This window comes from Melitaea cinxia, chromosome 2 (assembly GCF_905220565.1).
Source record: "Melitaea cinxia chromosome 2, ilMelCinx1.1, whole genome shotgun sequence".
Taxonomy (NCBI): Eukaryota; Metazoa; Arthropoda; class Insecta; order Lepidoptera; family Nymphalidae; genus Melitaea; species Melitaea cinxia.
In genome coordinates this window covers 291,196-298,375 of record NC_059395.1, presented here as the reverse complement: position 1 = coordinate 298,375, position 7,180 = coordinate 291,196, and positions in this window count along the sequence as shown.

The window sequence follows — 7,180 nt, the reverse complement described above, 5'->3', positions numbered from 1 at the left end:
AAAAATACGTAATATAAGTTGTGGTTATGTATATATACAATAATATAAAATGCTTGTTAAAAATGCCAACTTCTTGTTCCGATTCCGAAATAATGGATTATTTCTAACTAATTTTCTGAGCCTACTCCTACATTGAGAAAGAGGCCAATGTCCAACAGTGGTATATTACAAGCTGAATCGATCAATATTATTTTTAAACCAAAACAAAGTCAGCCATGATTATGATATATTTTTATTGGCTGAACTTGAGCGAATACGAGGACTGCTGCGTCACACGAATTCAAGTTGTTTATTTTCAAGAACACGCACATAACGTCAAGCGTATCAAAACTTGTGTAAGATGTATGTTTATCCCGTAAATCTAAATAATATTTATGACGATATAAGCTACAATCATGTAATATTCATTGAAATAAGTAAAAGCGATATTAAAAATGAAATCAATCGTAAATCAGTAAACACAACGTTGTTGACTCTCGGAACAGATCACATTCGCGGAGTGCTAAAACGCAAAACAGGAATGAGTAATGTAATCGCAGTAACGGCGCACCTCCCCTGTAGGGTGCTCCGCTATCGCCCCGGGCTATATTTCAGCTGTATCTAATCTCCGGCAGATGGCGGCACGCGCCTTTTACCATCCACCCCGACTAATGACGCTATTACAATCTACGTCTAGATCAAGATAAGATTGACGTTATCTGTCACTCATTATTACCAGTCATTTGCCATCTTTGAAAGTTTATTGGTTGCTAGACATTCCGCGTGGTCTTACCTGTATTGATGTTTGAAGGTATTGTACACTACATATGTACATATGAGGCAAAGTCGGCCATAATTCTGGTCCGTAACACTACTAGTGTAGTTAGTGTAGATACTTTAAATGATTTGTATATTAATTGTTTAATAACTTAGTTTTATGAATACGTCTGCTTAATTGGCGTGTCCAACTTATGAACTAAGAAAGTAAGTAACAATTAGACCTTGAGATGCGCGCCCTTTCTCTAGTTCGTTGTAAACTAGAATTAAAAGAGTAGATGATTTATCTGTAAGCACTTTTATAACACATTAAAGATATATAAACATAATTCACGACCGCAGTAAGGAAGTAATGTTTCTGCGCACGAGCGTCGTAAAATATGCAGCGCCTGATAATTTAATGACGGCTTCATACAGTAATGGGTGTGCGTATTCCCGCAGAGAGTATGTAAAGGTTAGCGGATAAAAAGTGAAGTGCGTGGGTGGAGAGCTTGCACCTGTGCGATGCGTGTCGGCTCGTCGCCACTTGACACCACATGCTGACTTCGTACAAGTATGTCACTCCCTAACACGAGGTCGTAATCGTTGGAGATCTCGTAATTTTTTTGTGTGGGAACTCGGTGGAGTACCGTTACTGCAAATGCGTTCTTTTTTTGAAAATATAAGAAATGTTTTGTAGCTTAAGCTATTTTGTTAGTTACTTGAAACCTATATTTGTATACGTATATTGACTGGTATACTATCTTCATTCATTTGTTAATAAATTTGAACTTGTATTGAGAGTGTACGAGTATGTGTTGTTATTAATGTTATTAGTACACCTTCTTTTGTTATCTTCGTGTCCTTTGCTTAAGGTTGTCTGGCAGAGAACGCTCTTATAATAATAGAACTGTATGTAGTAGATACATTTAATACTGGAGTTTCTTTTTTATTATTCTTTATTATATATCTTTTGGTATACAGTAAAGATTATTTACATTATATGGTATTGTTTTCTTCGAATGGTTTGGACAAACACGAAAACTGATTCTTAAGATATCAAGAGGTACTCTTCCAAGATGCGATATCATTACCTTTGATCGAACGATTCTCAGTAACATTGAGATGGAGGAACATGCGCAGAACAAAATAGCAACTGCATTAAGTAATACCCGTTGCAAATAGATCGGAGATGGAGCGGGCGAGTGTGTGAGCAACATTGATTGATTATCGAGAGCGATACGCCAGATACTGGATCACGTCACCTCGGGCTAGGGTTGTTCAGCGCGATAAACGTAATAACATAGCGTCTTCAATTCGTTCTAAAAATAACTGAGATGGCCTAGTGGCTAAATGATCCAGGGTTGATGCTTGTACTCTATATTATAATTGGCGTTGATAGAGGATATTATAAGGACCATCGTCACAGATAACAAAGAAGAACAGAATAATAATCTATAGATATTACTTTGGTAACCTTAATTCTTATTCTATTCCTAATTCGTTCGAGACTGTATTCTCGAGACTAAGGGATAACAAGGTTCCAGTACCACCTTGGAACTTAAGAAGCCGACCGATAGTGGGATAGCCATCTAATCGCTGGCTTTGAAACACACAGGCCGAAGACGCAGCAGCGTCTCAGGTGCGACAAAGCTAGCCCTGCGGTCACCAACCCGCCTGCCCAGCGTGATGACAACGGGCAAGACACACGAGTTCACGCATTTTTGGCGCGAACTTTTGGAGGCCTATGTCCAGCAGTGGACTGCAATAGGCTGGAATGATGATGATGATGTATTCTCAATAAAAAACAAACGTAAATTATACGTATCTAAGTCCGTTAACATTCCTTATATAAACATAATTACTAAACGATAAAAAATTGTTTGTTACTTGATCAATAGTTTTATTATAAAAATATTACCATGGGTGACATACATATATAAACACGCCACGTGTAATGAGGCAGACATCGCGCTTACACACATACATACATACATTTCTATACATTATTAATTACTTTAGATAGACAAGTGGTCGCATGTATCTACTTTATGAATGTGGAGATATAAAAACACAGCGCATCAGAAGGTCAATTATTATTAAAACTCATGGACACATATGACAAGGGTGTACTTAGTTGGTACTTTTAATATAAACTTCTAGGACTCAGCTTGTTTCTATTAATTTAAAAAAATGTTTTGATGTCATAATTTATAATGAGAAAGATTACAAAATGTCACCGTAAAAGCGTCGTGGTTCTGCTGTTCATTTTTCATTGTAATATTGAATGTCAACAATACATAGAGATTATGGAGTTTTAGTATATATAAACCGTTTTAAAGTGTATTTGTTGTGAGTAGTAAACTCATTTTGGCAATTATCGTCAGTTCTGTGTATTCTTGTACGTAAGCAGTTTTGGTCTATGCGACTGTAATGGAACAGCCGTCGTACTAATGTTTTGTACTTAACAGACGTCTGTGTAGTAAAATTATGGTCATTTGATGTGTCAATGTAGTTGTACACAATCCAAATGATAACATCATGGCAGATATTTTTATGGATTATAGAATCCTTAATGAGTGATGGAATTCGCAACTAATCGCTAGAACAAAAGTTATTGATACAGTTTACAATTAATTAATAAGGAAAACTTGACGTTGAAAAATATAAAGGAAGACCAACATCATACTTTCAACACTCGACTTTATTGCGGTATTCAATAAAATATTTTGTAATTATTTTTAAACCGTTTTTCAAAAAAAAAAAAAAAAGCAAATGCCTAATGATGGGCCGTTAAAATGGATTGAAGATGACTGTTGTTCTAAGTGTCATCTGAGACTGTTTTACGGTGATGATTCTTGATGCTTTTTTTTCGTTTTAAAAGTGAATACTGTTTGATTAATATTTCTATAATTGATATAATACAGCTGTTGAACATAATGTTCTTTATTTGAATTTCGCGCCTATTTGTGCAGTCTGTGCGCTTTAATAAATACTTGTCTCTATAATCTGTTACATTTAGCGACCGGCGTATTACTATTAATTTTTCTATTTTTAAATATATAGTGATTAAAACCTGAGCTACGTCTTTTAATCCAATAACAGCCTATATCACTACTAGATTGTATCCGATAAACGATAAAAGAACTATTAAATTTTATTATTATAAATAAAATAAAACGAAACAAGCCAGTCGTGGTTGTCGCCCCTGTTCGTCGGCTGAGTGGAGCCGCCGGCGCCGCCGCCAGACGGCTCAAGTGCTCTAAAAGCGCCGCCTGCCTTGCCCTAGGTCAGACGAGCGCAGGCGAGTGATACAAATAGTCCAGCACTTATCGACTCAATTACACCTTGGACACTTGCCGGGTATGTGGTTCTCATCAAAGGGAGTTACGTGAACCCGAGCTAGCTCTAATTTTGTAATTGTTACGTTCTTCTACCGATCGGTTACACTCGTGGTGAAGTAACGGAAACTTTCCATTCACTTATTGTTTTTTAATGTTTACGCGAATTTTACTCATTATAATGAAATAACTTTTACGGGTTTCATCGCGATTTATTAGGTTTTTTCATGCCCGTGGTTTATTTTACAGCAACCATGGTCACGGGAGGACTGAGGATTTTCCATTTACTGTTTACTAAAAGCCTATTTTACCGGTTCTAGGTACAGTTTATCTTGCATATAAGTTATGATTAGACTTTAACAGCGAGAGGAGAGGAAACAGTAATATTTAGAGCCTGTTTCACCTCGGTTAATAATCAAATAAATAAATAAATATCTACAATTTACACACACACAGTCCTTCGTTCCCAAAGTAAGCAACTTAATGCTTGTGTTACAGGTAACAGCTGACTGGTACAGCTACATATATTTTTTCGATAAATATACGTATAATTCCTCTATCATAAATTGGAATTCGATGGTAAACAAGCTTTAATGGAAAGTATTACTATGTACGCCTCAAGTATTACTGTTGACTAAGTTTGTCCTTAGAATGTTTTCATTATGTGCTTCCAGTTTAAGTTTATTATATTGTTTTCTAATGTTTAAGCGAATTTCACTTCAACAACTTTTTCGGATTTAAGGATAGTCCTCCCGTGACCATGGTGCTGTAAAGTATTCCAAACGTCGGGCATATAGAAATCTAACCGCGATAGCATCCGAAAAATTGTTTTATTATAATGATGTTTATTATTTATAATCTAACTCTACTGCTGTTAAAATCGTGTCATCATGGTAGACTAATGGTCGATCAGTACCCTCATAATGATTTTATAACATTGAAATACATTGTATATAGGTTTTGTAACATTTCCAAATGAGTTTTTTATTTTAAATAGCTATACAAAATTTTTGAAATACAAAAAGTTAAACATTTCAAACACTTGAAGGACGGATAACGGTTGCATGCCGAGCGTTTTTGCGTATTCGCCATCGGATTTTAAGCGTGTGGTAGAACGTACTGAGGTGATGAAACGTCGCGGTCGCGGATATTCTCATATATTATCGTTCTCAAAGTGAAATTAACTTAAAGATGACCCACCGTTATTGTTTGTAAACAAAATTTTTCCTTCGTTAAAAGAAGCTATTGTTCGTATCAAGAATAGTGAGAGTGGGAAACAATTAGACATCTTATGATGAAGCAACTTTTTCGAATGTTATAAAATATTTATTGACGTGACAAAGTGTAGTAAATCGATGAACGCCGGCTGCATGCACGAAAAAGGATGACTCATTGTCCGGTTACGCTCATTCTACGCTTGTAGAGAGCATCTATCTCTCTTCCACTCTGGCCTATGCGTCCGAGGAGATGTTTTGTTATGACGTTGTCACGTTAAACTATCGTCTGCAAACCAACTTTACAGAAAACCAATTTTTTTTTTTACAACAAGCAATTAAGCAAACACACCAGTTACTAACAGAGTTTCAAGTGTTTTAACAATTTCTCAAGTCTTTTTACGTGTTTGGGATTCGTGTGAAACAACGGAACAGCAGTGATGCTGAGAGTGGCGCTTCACTGCGCTTTTACCCGACATCCAAAAAAGGAGGAGGCTTTAACTGCATTTTTTAAATGTATGTTGTTAGGTTTTAAGGATTAAATTTCAGTCACGTGTGAGGTGACACACACGCTTTTTTTAATTCTGTTCAAATCTAATCCTTATGTTTTCCACTGGTATTACAATGCCGTAAGATCCCGCACCGATTATAGACCTGCGGGATCTGGGATTTAGGGATAGGTACACTACAACTACTACAGTAAGTAATTCAAACCATACAAACAAAATGAACAGCCTGAAAATAGCTAATTTCTATACAAATTCCACTATTATATACCCACATAGTAGGGTCGAAGTCGATCCCACTATCCGCCATGTCGCTGCATAGCCCGTTAGAACACTTAAGATTCGTTTTATTAGAATATTGGGTGACTTAAAACTTAATACGATTAGAATGTTAAATGAGTTATTTACACTAATTACACACAACCAACACTCGAGATCATTAAGGCGCTACCGCAACACGAAGAGATGATTTCACTTGTAATTAACAATACACACAAGTAAGCGAATACGCAGAATTTGTACACAATTCATTCATATGCTTGTTATATTTTTTCTAAGTCTGGTTTAATTATTTAACGTTTGTAAATGTAATTAAAAACTTGTTTTTTTTTGTTTGTCTCTCTGTCTCTTTCCTTTAAATTTGATGTATTTAATGGAAGACAGAGAAGGGTATATTTTAATTGTTGTTAAATTGACGTAAACTTTTTTGTTGACCCCATTTCCGAGTATACTCTCCGTAGTCAGATGTCTGATTTCCTGTACGTGAAGATAATTTATCACATAAAGCCATCAATTAACATAACGTACATACATAAATACATACATAAATACAGTGTCAGCTTCAGATAATCTCTATATAAGTATTATCGCTTTGTTTCGTAATAGTACCTTTGTTTACTTAGAATGTTTATATAAGACAAATAGATTTGGGTTTTATTTATATATTTTTCTTATATGCCCGTTGTTCCGGAGTTTAAAATCGTTTCAAGATCGGTCAAATATATTGTAAGTTATGAGTAACATGTAGATAAACAATTTTTTTATACAAATAACGGGAATCAAGCATACGGCTCACCTGATGGTAAGCGATAACCGTAGCTTATAGACGCCTACAAAACCAGAAGCATCGCAAGCGCGTTATCGATCCTACCCCCAATCTCCTCCAGGAGCCCTAATCACCAACAAGTACATAACACTGCTTGAAAGCATTATTATTTCGCTGTTGTCTTCTGTAAGGTCGAGATACTATTCCAGTCGGACTCCTCCAGATTGTAAGCAGGAATTTTCCTGCTGTGCCATACCTCAGTTAAATATACCTAATATAAATCCTACCTCAGTATAAATATTAATGAAAATCTCTCAAAAATATTATCTGCCACAAAGT